General features: G+C 39.8%; 1 pseudogene; it reads right to left on the bottom strand.

The window, feature by feature from the left end:
* Nucleotides 1–12,104, bottom strand: part of LOC117438874 (glycine dehydrogenase (decarboxylating), mitochondrial-like) — a 30,868-nt pseudogene extending 18,764 nt beyond the window's left edge.
* Nucleotides 12,105–12,354: the final 250 nt, after the last annotated feature.

Genomic DNA, 12,354 nt, shown 5'->3' with positions numbered 1-12,354 from the left:
CAATAATACCTATGACTAAGCCTAATTTATTTCTTAATACAAAACAGGTGGGTTTTTTTTTCAGAAGTAAAACCTGAAGTTTTAGCAAACAAAATCTGTCTTCCTCAGCGATTTTTGCTATACTTTGACTGAAACTCTTGAATGTTAATGTATTCATAATCAACACAATATTTTTTGTCTTGTTGTAAATTACGTTTTGCAGTTTTAGACATCTGCAAGACTCATCTCCTGCAATGGCAGAGCTAGAATTGACTTGGATTTTCAGTTATACAGTGTTCTTTTTGAGACCTGACAATTAATAAGATGAAATTAAACCTAAAGTAGGACAGACTGCAAGCAGAACTTAAAATGAGTGTACACAAGCCAAGAAAAAAAATTCATACATCTGACAACACTGGAAAACTGTTAAGGCCAAAATGGAAACAAAACATAAGAAAAAAAAGGTGCATTTAATTTAAATACGCACATATATAAATAGTGCAGTGTAGAAAGATACTAGAGTAAAGCTGTGTAATGAGGGCCATCCAACTGCAAGCAGCTCCATCTAGCCTGTGAAATTCCCAAACGACATACTGTATGTAGAGTTCCAGATGCATCACTTGGCAATTTATGCACCTTTGAAGAGCAGTTATAAGTGTTTTCCTAAAATAGGAGCTTACCCATGGGTTTGACAAAGCTGAATAGTCTTATGACAGGGCATGAAGACATGCAGTTTTCAACTCAAAGCATAAACACTGAATTTACTGCCAATTTGGCATGCTTTACAGCTGCTAGTACAGCTTTCTGTACCCATTCTGTATCCATGTAGAAACCAGCTGCATAATGTTTATATCAGCTTTTGCATACTGTGCATAATTTTCAGAACATGGGATAAGAGCTTGGTTGCTACTAAGTTTAACAAGTTATAATACCTGTGTAAAGATTGCAGGTGTCCTTGGCACAAGTACTTTGTTCTTACATATTTAATGTCTGGGGCAAAGGAATCAAGTGAGCTGTACTTTGGAGACCTCCACATCATTCTCTGCTGTATGGTATTAGTGTGACTTCAAAGGCTGCCTTGATTTTTAAGGCCTGATAGTTATTTTTATCCATTTAAGCCCCCAAACTAAATACTGCTTGGAACATACATGTTAATAAGACGACTATATGTAAGCTGATTTTTGAAACCCCAACTCTTCACATCTTCATTTATACTGTCAGGGCACAGAATTAATTTGGTATGCTAGAAGGAAAAGAGTTCAGCACACTGGAAGTGAAAATAAATTAATGAATATGTTAATATGCGGCACAGCAGAATAAGGACTATGCATCCGTTCCAGCAGACAGATGACAGGTATTCATACACTTCAGGACTCTCTGCTGAAGATCACATAATTGGTGGTATGCCCCGAAATAAATTCTTCTGCAGCATCTTAGAGTTGGTATGTTCTAATGATAAAGCAAGTTACACATTGGCCTGCTATTTATTTCTTTGGGAAAACCAGGCTGGTATTTTTTCTAATATCAGCTAAGTGGTGTATGAAAAATACTTGTAAGACTTCCACCGCATGTCAGCATGGAATTACTAGGCACACATTTGCTAGGAACAAGAAATTGTTAGCAACCGGAGACCAAGACCAAAAGGAAATCAAGTGTCAAAAGTAAAGGATACTTATCCTCTACCTTCTGTAACTAAGTCACATCCCTGGAATTTTAACTGCAGCATTCAGGTCCACAACAGAAATTTCTCTGCTTGTTCTCTAAATTTCATTCAAGGTATTTTTTTAAAAAAAAAATTATCTGAATAATTCTAGCAAGTCTTTTTGAAATAGCTTCTTCCATAAATACAGAAGTAATTACACTGGGATTCAGACTTAAAAGAAAAGTATGCCTATTCTTTTCTATAGCTGCCAGTACAAGAAATTCCTGAATGCTGACTTCCTAGGCACTTAGTAGTGGCATTTTGGTCACAGTTTTATCACATAGTAATTAAGCTATTCAGCTTTTACTGTGAACAAAGATATTACAGATCATTGTCCAAATGTTTTAGGAGTTTTGAAACACCACCAGTGCTGAGCATTTTTTTTTTATTTTTTTTTTTTTTTTTTTTCAGAATCTGAGATTTGGGAAGACTTCTGTGATAATCTACAGAAAGCAGTGTGGGTCAGTAGTCTCACTTTCAGCTGAAAATAATTTTTGTTCTCAACAGTTTTCTCTTGAAATCCACCCTTTGCTGTTCTCCCAATGAAGTCGAAGTGTCCTAAATACTATGAAGTCCTTTACTCTCATTTTTCACAGACTTGCACAATCAAATCTTTTAATAAAGTTACATTGTATACCAGTAGAAGCCTTGCTCTAAGGAATGCCATGCAATGAGAAACTAAGAGCCATGTGAGAGAGACAGAACAGATCAGAAACAACAGCCCTTGGAGCTCCCTTGGAGCTGCAATGTGAAATGTGCTAGCATGAAAAGTGTCACACGCTCAGTATAGGTTGGATTTCCTAAACAAACAGCTTCCCTAAAGTCTGGAAAATTGATTTTGCACACATGTACACCCTCTTCAAGCAAATAGTTTAGCCTTCACTTTAGCCATGTAAAATTTTAGGTTTTGGCCATCTAGTTTGGCTATACCGGACACTGCAAGAATAGATTTATGGACAGACTCTCCCACTTGTTTCATTAACACTATGTAATTTTTTAGGATTTAAAAAGACACAGTTAATTTTAGTCTGCTTACTTTTTAACTGTTCCTATTTTTGCCTCTTGCAAAAGAGCATTTGGGTTTTTTGTGGCACTGTTGTGAAATACTTTGATTCCATATGTTGCAAAAAGTGGGTGGGGGATAAGGCCAAATAAAACTTTGCATAGACCTACCTGCGTATGTTCCTTCAGTCCAAACAGTGCATCTTTTTCAAGGGTTCAAAATTTTGAAATGCAAATGCAGCAGACAAGTCTAAAAATAGACCTGAAGGTCTACAGATACACAGACCTACTTAGGCAACCAAATTGCAAAAAATACAGCACCTAAGTAACGATGGCTTTTTACAGTGATTAATATGACTCGTTGGCTGGTTGGTGATTTTTATACATATATATATAAATCCTGTTTTTATTAAAATAAAATAAAAATAATAATACAGGTGACAGTTATTATTTTAATATGGTACGTAAGAAAGGATGTTACAGGCTAGAGATGAGGGAACTTCTAAACCAAATGAGACAATGCAGGGTATCAAGAGGCCCTCAGTTTGTTGGAATGCGAGATTCCACATTAAATTTAGTTCTTTCTGTTGTGTCATTTCTGAATCACTGTTCTTTAGGGAAATGTCAATGCTAAATGAGTATTTATAACCAAGCCTTAGTGACTTTGTCTGGAGGAGTCCATAAAGAGATAATACACAATTGTTGCTTAGATTAATGCTGTTTATAAATTATGAATCAATGCATAAGCTATGAATCAATGCATTAAAATATTTTCCTTTTTAAGTAGTAAAACCAAACCAAACAAAACCAACCACAACCAAACAAAAAAGAACCCACTGCACAAACTGATAACATTCAATTCAATTCTGTCAGAAATGCCATTCTTTTGCTTGTCGCAAGAACCTGCAATGTCAGGTGGGTGATGAAAAGAATATCCTCAGCATTTTCATAAATGAATTATGAAGTACTGCTGTATATATATTTTCAAGCACCAGAAAATCATTTGTTCAGAGGAGAATATCCTTTATAGATACACATGTGAACTCCTAAAGGCTTCTAGTTTCAAAAAAAAAAATTAAATTAAATCAAGAAATACCAAGAGAAAAGCCTTTAAAAATTTTCAAGGCTTCTTACTTCTTCCTAAGAAAACCATAATCAAAGTACTCCATAGTATTTAACCTACTTTCACCCAGAACTGCAGAGACCAACAGAGGAGTTAGGCATTTTAAAATTTTGGCAGCAGTTAGGAAAGAATTACTCTGGTTTAGGGAGCTAGATCTGTATACTTCCTTAAAGCAAAAAAAATACTCTATTGCTAGTTTATAATAAATGGGAGCTGTGAATAGAAATCACAAAATTAATTCAATATTTTACAGAAAATACACCTTTTGAAGTCAAAAGTCTTCTTTTTCCTCTTTAGCTTGAACATGAGCAACACAGTTCCTACACAGGAACACAGTTGATACACACCAGTATCAAATACATGAAAGTCCTAGTAAAAAGAAAAGGTTTGGGGTATTTTTTAATATGGTCATTCACAAGATAAACTTCAATTGTATATTTATACAGATACATTTAAATGTATATTCATACAAATACATTTAAGCAGAAAATGTGGTACATTACCATCCTGCATTCTCCAACAAATTCCGTGCAATGGGCTGAGGCACTGAGCAGTTGTAATAACCCATGCCTATATAGGACCTCCATATCTTGTTTTTGCTTGCAATATTGTATAGAGTTTCAAGGACTTCATTTTCACCTAATTGAAAAGAAATTACTTCAGAAAATTACAGCAATTTAACTAAATGCCATGCACCCCTGTGTAACAAACAAACAAAAAAAATCCAACACTGGTGAGGCAAGTATAAACAGTAGCAGAATAAAGGAGGTGATCCTGCCCCTCTACTGTGCTCTCGTGAGACCTCACTTGGAGTATTGTGTTCAGTTCTGGTGTCCTCAACATAAAAAGGACATGGAACTGTTGGAACAAGTCCAAGGAGGGCCACGAGGGATGATCGGGGACTGGAGCACCTCCCATATGAGGACAGGCTGAGAAAGTTGGGGCTGTTTGGCCTGGAGAAGAGAAGCTGCGTGGAGACCTCATAGCAGCCTTCCAGTATCTGAAGGGGGCCTATAGGGATGCTGGGGAGGGACTCTTCATTAGGAACTGTAGTGATAGGACAAGGGGTAACGGGTTAAAAACTTAAACAGGGGAAAGTTTAGGTTGGATATAAGGAAGAAATTCTTTACTGTTAGGGTGGTGAGGTACTGGAATGGGTTGCCCAGGGAAGTTGTGAATGCTCCATCCCTGACGGTGGTTCAAGGCCAGGTTGGACGAAGCCTTGCATGACACGGTTTAGTGTGAGGTGTCCCTGCCCATGGCAGGAGGTTGGAACTAGATGATCTTAAGGTTCTTTCCACCCTAACTATTTTACGATTCTATGATTCAAAGCACAACCAAGAAAAGTAGAGATCAAATAACAAGCTGGTAAAATATTTCAGGAAAGTTAAATTCTTCCAAAATTCTGGAAAATGCAACAACTGAATAATAACAGGGTTTCAGGCCAATATGGAAACAAAATTGAGAGAAACAGTGGTAGACAAATGGCTTATGGAGCCCTTTTTGTGCTAATGCCATATACAATTTGGTCTTTGCACATGCATTAAAATATATCTCAGAAGCACTCTTTTATTAGTTAGACTTTGCAGATCATCACTGAATGAAGCCACAGCAAACCCACAGCTATGATTCAGCGTTTTCTAACAAAGCCATATTTGCACAGAATGGGCTCAAACCAAGCACTCAGGAGTAATTTCTTAGTATTAAAGAACTGCATTTTCTCGCATCTTCCCTAAGGAGCTGATAAAAAGAGAGCAGTTCTTTTAGCTCAATTTCAGTATGCTCACCTGTTAAAAAGATACAGTATTTCTAGCTTAAGAAATTCCATTTAAGATTAATTTTTAAATGAGTCTGCCAGTTTAGTTTAGAATGATTACAACAATGTTTTTGAAGTTACAACAGAATGCTTTTGAAGTGTTCAGACAGAAAACATTTGCACTCCCTCCCCCAGTTGTTAATTTAGTCTTTGGACATACTTCCGCATAATTCTCAGTGTAAGTTTCACAAAAATCACATTCAGTCAACCTGTTCCTAGTAGTCAAAGGATAAAGTTACCCAGTATTTGCCAAAGGGAAAGATTTACCAAGTATTTTAGTATCTGCAGATGCAGAAAGACAGTCAGTTAGCTGCCTGAGATTACACAGGGAGATACATCTGCCCAGCACAACAGTGCCAAAGCACTCAGGTAGGGGAAGTGTGACTTTCTTCATTCCCCCTCACCAAAGTCTGACTGGGGAAACTGCTGTACTGGGGCAGCTGCACCCAAGTTCTGTTCATTCTGCACTGCAGCTGGAAAAGCAGACTTGGGAATGTAGGCTAGAGATCACCAGTGCAGAATAGCTTGGGTCTCAACACTTAATTCTCCCCCACAAGTTACTCCAACAAGATAGATCAAGTTGAAACAGTTAATGCTGTGGAATCTGGTAGCAAATAATTATCTAGGTAGAGGAATTTTGATTCTCTGGAATTTGGAATTTCTTCTGCAGCCATAAACAAGGATATTGCAACTTCAGCTCTATTTCAAAACTGATCTCTCCTCTTCCTTTTACCTGAAGTGCTTTTATTGTGTTTCCATGTATAGATTAATTAAAAAGAAAATCTGGTTTTCAATTGATGTCTTCCATAGTTATATTAACCCTCCACAAAGTTATTTTTCTACTGATCTTCAGTTCTCACTTCAAAGTTCATTTCTCCTCTGCCTTTACTCAGTATTACTGTTAGATCTATGTATAAAGATTAATTGTTTGTTGTCAGTAAATGGCAACTTTTCTGAAGGCTCAAGAGTCATGTGTTTATTATATTTCAACTCAGCAACTGTCCAGGGCAAAGTTTCATAAACTGGTGGCAGCTCTGGTTTCCAGTATTCCTCCCACACAATTTCTTCCAGGTGCACTTGTTTCTTTATTTTAAGTAAGAGTTTTAACACTGAGGAGATCTTCCTCTACCACTTGCAATCCAAAGGTTTCATGAAGGACAGTTTGGGTGCAGTCTGAGAAAGGGATGGCTTTATTCTTGCAGAATTCAAACATCAGTGCTCTTTGAAAATGGTAACAAATTTGCTTAACTCCAAATTCAGTTGAAAGCACACTAGCCCAATGTCACACACAAAAATGCATTAGAAATGTGATTTCTGAAGTAAACACATACCACAAATACTGTACTATGTGCCAGATAGCATTTCCTTTGCTTGAGTGGATGGTTCTTCTACAGAGCAATTTTTCAGCTAACATAGCTAATAAACTACGACATGAAGAACTTGTGCTGATATTTTCTCTGAAATAAACCAGTTTCTAAACTGATTAAAGACACAAAGAAAAAAGGCTAGTGGGACTGTAGGCAGCTTAGATAGCAACTAAGCTTAAGAGCTGAACCACATCCCACCTGGAAGACCTGTGCTGATAGATCCCAACACTGAATATATTAGTATTATTACATACAATATGGGTAGCTACCTGTGATGACAGTTACAGTACTAGTTTCAATGAGGATGGTGAAATGCTGGAGGGCACACTACTTACTTACACTCCTGCTTCTCCCACCCTCCTTTGGTTACTAGGAATGCAACAGCAGCAGCATAGCTCAAATACACACCTCTGCATTTGGCATGTCCTTTGAAGAGACTTGGATGAAGGCTCCTTTCCTAATGTTTTATACTGCCTAGTAGTTCATCACAGCTTGCCTTTAGGAAGACAACCCATAAAGAGCTGCATTCCTGAGTAATGGAAATTAATAGCCCCTGATTTGCTCTATAGCCTGGCTTAAGACCAAGCAGAAGTTTTTACACATATTTTATAAACTAATGATTATAATTCTAAAATTTGAGAATGTAACTGGGAATATTTGGGGGGGGGGGGGGGGGGGGGGGGGGGGGGGAGAGGGGATATGTAGAAATGGCAGAGCTTGTAAGCTAATTTTTTAAATTTCAATCCTGAATTAAAAAAAAATATTTCTGCTTTCTGGAAAAAAAAGAAGTATAAGTATGTACAAAGCCTACCTATTAAGTAAAGGTGGACATGACATACAGTAGCAGTATTGAAGGGGCAACCTGCGACTGAGGTAGACAGTAGCTTTGCAGGGATAAAAGAAAGAGGATTACTCTTATATAAGATGATCTGTTCTCGTACTTCAAGTGGTCAATCGCTACAAACATGCTAAAGCACCTTTCAATAACCTAAAGAAAAGCTGATTGTGCTGGTTTACTTACTGTGACAGTGGGAAAAAAGCTCCGTAGTAGCAGTTGATCACAGTTAAGTACCAAACAGATGCCTAGCCTTGTTGTAAATAGTAACTGAGCAGAAATTACATGCCAAAACACACATTTCCCCTTAACGTATCTGCAGAAAAGCTGAATGTAAAAGAAGTCCCCTTCCAGAATCAGTGAGGTACAGGACTGCAACTTACTGTTAGGGAAAACTGGACATTTTGCTGTTTTACCCCTACTGTGTTTCAATGGCATGTTCATTTGGCTTTACAACACTGTCAGTGGGCTCATGGCAGCAGGCATTTTTCAAATGTCTTTTTTTTAGGTCAGGAAAGGAACACAGATACTTCTGCCATATTACATATCGAAAGAAGCAACTCAACTCAGAAACTTTTTAGCACAAACTACACTCTTCTCCTCCGTCATTGACTATGTCTGTACAAGAAGAGACTTACCAATACAGGAACACTAATAACTATTGAAAAAACATTTCTAGTGTAGATGCACTTGTACCAGCAAGCTTACCATTTATCAGAATGGCTTTTTCATTCATACCTAAGCAAAACAAATGTCCAGTTAAGGCTAGAGGCCTTCTCTTTCCATATATTATTATTATTGTATTATTCTCCTTCAGGGGAGTAACAAAGCTCAATTCTTCCATTGAAGAGTAGGGCTATGCTAAAACATCTAGGAAAAAACAAACCATGTACAAAAAGATTGTGCTTCTACTGTAATGAGAGGTTTTTATTTATGAATAATGGAATATGCAATATGATTTAAAACAGCTCTTAAATATAAGCTGCATCCATAGGAGGGTTTTTTTTGGTTTTTTTACAGCTATTCAGCTATTGCATACCACACAGCCATTGTTTTTCTGTCTTTCAGACAACTTGTACATTACAAAGGGAAAACAAGCTTTCTTACTGCCACACCTAAAATTTGAAGATAAACACCAAATGTACACACCAGAGATGAAGCCTAAAGCTAGTAAAAGTTTTAAAATAACCCAAAAATATAGTTGCTGACACCTATGACAGTCACCCAGATGTATGGTCTGTTCAGGGGTTTTGGGTATGCATATCTAATTGTAACTGTAATCATTGACTTCAGTGGGACTACAATACAAACTCAACTGTGTTTCCTAATACAAAGGAATATCTTGAGCACAGCTGATTCAATTCAACTGGCTCTCTGGAGTTACTGTGATCATGTTTTTTAAATGAAAGTTATACAGGAAAAGTGGAAGTGTATATTTAAGCCACTAGGAGATACTATATTAGAAATTTTGTGAATGCATAGGTTGAACAACATGTTTTGAACTGCCTTGCCCTGGTTCTTTCATTGCATGTAGGAGTTTGGGGGATAGTGTGAGCAAAATTGTCTTCATACAATAAAAAATAAACTTGTTGAGAATATCATTCTCATGAAAATTTCCCTAGTTTTTGATATTTCCCTTTAATAGAAGGGTATGACAGAGAAATCATATATCCATACTCACATAAGAAATCCCAGACTGGTGATCAGAAGAAAGACAGTGTTCTCTCCAACGATACATTAGCAAGGGAAGCAAGTTTTACTCAGAGAACAGTGTCCTAGGTACACGATGTTCAAAGTGAAGTTACACAGCTTTAAGCTGAGGCTTTTAACTTTTATAAGCTGTGGAATTTTCTGCTATCAATGCAGTGGAGAACTAGTGGCAAAAATCTACACATTAAATTTCAAAAGACAATTCATCACATTGTCTGCAGAAGAAAATACAGCATTGTGCAGAAAAGGGTTTTCTATACCTCATGCAAGCATCCTTTGAAAACTCCCTGTTGCGTGCCATGCAATATGAGACTGCATCACAGTCACATTCTTTCACAGTTTACTCTAGGGGAACAAGAACAGCATAGCAAGTGGAGCAAATGCCAGTGAGTTAAATATACTGTTAGTTAATGAGGTCCTGTTGCACTGTGAGAACCTCCATACAACAGAACATGAACGGATGCACAGCAATGTAGGAGACATCCACTTCAAAATTGCTATGAAAATCAGCATGAGAACACTAAAACTGCATCAGGATTTTGACTTAGGTTGACATCACCAGTTTAGTTTTCAATAATGTGCAAGTATTTCAGTGCCCAACAGTACTATATCACTTTTATGTGTTTTCTTATTAATGTAAAGCTTCACAAAACTATCATCTACTTTAAAAACCCACAAAAAATAGAACAAAAACAACAATAAAAAATTGAAAGGTTTTTAAAAGTAATTAGTGAAAATCTACATTTAACCCCTCTTACACACCTAAAGTTACAATAATCTTAAAATATTTTTTCTCTGAGGATGAATGAAAATCATGCATCAGTCTGAGAGTACCTTGATTAAAATACATTAACTGTAGGAAAACATTCCAAGCAATACTTTCATCAGTTATACAGGAAGAAAGCAGTGATTGAATTCCACTTCACCACCCCCCGTCTCCATTTTAATAGGATGGGGATTTACCAAGAAATAAAATACCACTGTACCAATAACATATGTTGGAAGTAGAAACTTCCAGTCAACACTGCATCCCCCCTGGCTACAATCTGTATTTCCAGGCTCTAGTTTTCCTGGCTGTTCACTGTGGCGCTGCCTCTCATCCGTGATGTCATCTCGGAGTAACCAGATTGAACTGGCCGGGAGCCTCACCGGAGCTGCGGGCCTGCAGCTCACACTCACATTACAGCGCATGGATGAGCAATGAAAAGAAAGCCAGCAAGAAAGGTCAACCTTCCAGCAAACAGGGCACAGACTCCTGACGCAAATATGAAGTTAATATCGATGCAATTGACTGCATCACCTGAACGGCCCCAGGGCTTTGTTAGTTTCAGTGGAACTGTTTAGCTACGGTGCATGTTAAGCATTTCTTTCACTCACAGGTTTTCCAGCATCATGTTCACAGATGCTTACCAACATCCCAGTTATGCAGACAGAAGTTTCGTGCTGTGATTGCTGACTTTTAAAGATGCTAATATCTAAAACCTCATCAAATCATTTGAAGTTTTCCGCAGCGTTTTGCTGAAGTACTGTACTGCCAAAATTGCTGGCTCAGTTTTGTGTTCCTGCAGGTTTATGCATCTCCCTCAATCAGACAGATTCTAAACGCTATCCGTTACTCTACTGTGTATCCATTATACGGAGACACAGGTTTTGAATGTTATTAAAAAGTGCGCATTTGGGGGTGAGCAGGAGGAGGAAGACACTACACGAACTTAACAACAGAAAACAAAGAAATCCTGCAAAAAAGCCCACAAAAAGGCAGTGGCCCATTTGAAGCTACAGTTCACACCAAGGGGACGATTTTTAGCCACACTTTTTCCTTTCATATCAAACTCCTGAGATAAAGTGTAAGCACTATAGCAGTTGAGCTCAAAAGCAGATTTTGAGTAGCTCCGCTCTGCCACACACGTTTTCCTACCGATTTCCGACACGAACGCAAGAAGCGCAGCAGCTGAACTACTAACAAGTTAGTCTGTGAAAGCTGAAGTGTCGGTGGTGGTACTGCTACGCTTACTTAAGACTTACCCCGCACTTCACTTGTGCGGGGAAATCTGTCCACTACACGTCTCAGCGGGGACACTCCATGGGAGTGCAGCCCAAATCCCTCCAGCGAGCGCGGGAGGCCGGAAGGCGCCGCGGGAGGCAGCGGGGGGAAGGGGTCCGAGAGTACTCGGGACTATGCGGTTACTTACAGACGTGATCGTCCATCCTCAGCGGCCTCCGAAGTCGGATGCTGGCCGGGATGGTTTTATCCATCAGCTCCTCGACGCTCTGCAAAGAGCAGACCGTACTCCGTAGTTACTTCCAGAGCGGGAACGACCGCCCGCCCCGCACGGTGCTGTGCGGGCACCTACCTGCACCCCGATGGCTCGCATCATCTCCTGCTTTTACCTCTCCCGCGGCCCGATGTGCCGCAGGGAGAAGTTCATCGTGCCGCGGCAGGAGCTGCTCGATGCACCGCGCCGCCTCGCCGCCACCCCAGCGCAGCGGAGCCCCCCCCGCCGCCGCCCGCAGGTGCCGCGGCGCCCCTCGGGCCGCCAGCCGCCCAACCAGCGCCCGCAGCTCTGCATGGCTCCGCCAACACCGCCGCTGCCGGGCAGCCCGGCTTTGTGCGCGGGGGGCGGCGCGGAGCGGCCCCCCACCGCCGGCTCCAATTGGGGACCGGGGGCGGCGCCGTGCGCGCCCCGCCTCGACACCACCTGCCCCGCCCGCCCCCCCGGGCTACCCCGCGCGGCCCTGACCCCATTCATCCGTCCATCCCCTCCATCCACTCACCCATACATCCGTGTATGCATCCATCCCTCCATCCGGCACGGCGCG

This window comes from Melopsittacus undulatus, unplaced genomic scaffold (assembly GCF_012275295.1).
Source record: "Melopsittacus undulatus isolate bMelUnd1 unplaced genomic scaffold, bMelUnd1.mat.Z mat_scaffold_761_arrow_ctg1, whole genome shotgun sequence".
NCBI classification, from domain to species: Eukaryota; Metazoa; Chordata; class Aves; order Psittaciformes; family Psittaculidae; genus Melopsittacus; species Melopsittacus undulatus.
The sequence above is the reverse complement of the archived record's forward strand: the minus strand, read 5'-3'. Positions and strand labels throughout refer to the sequence as shown.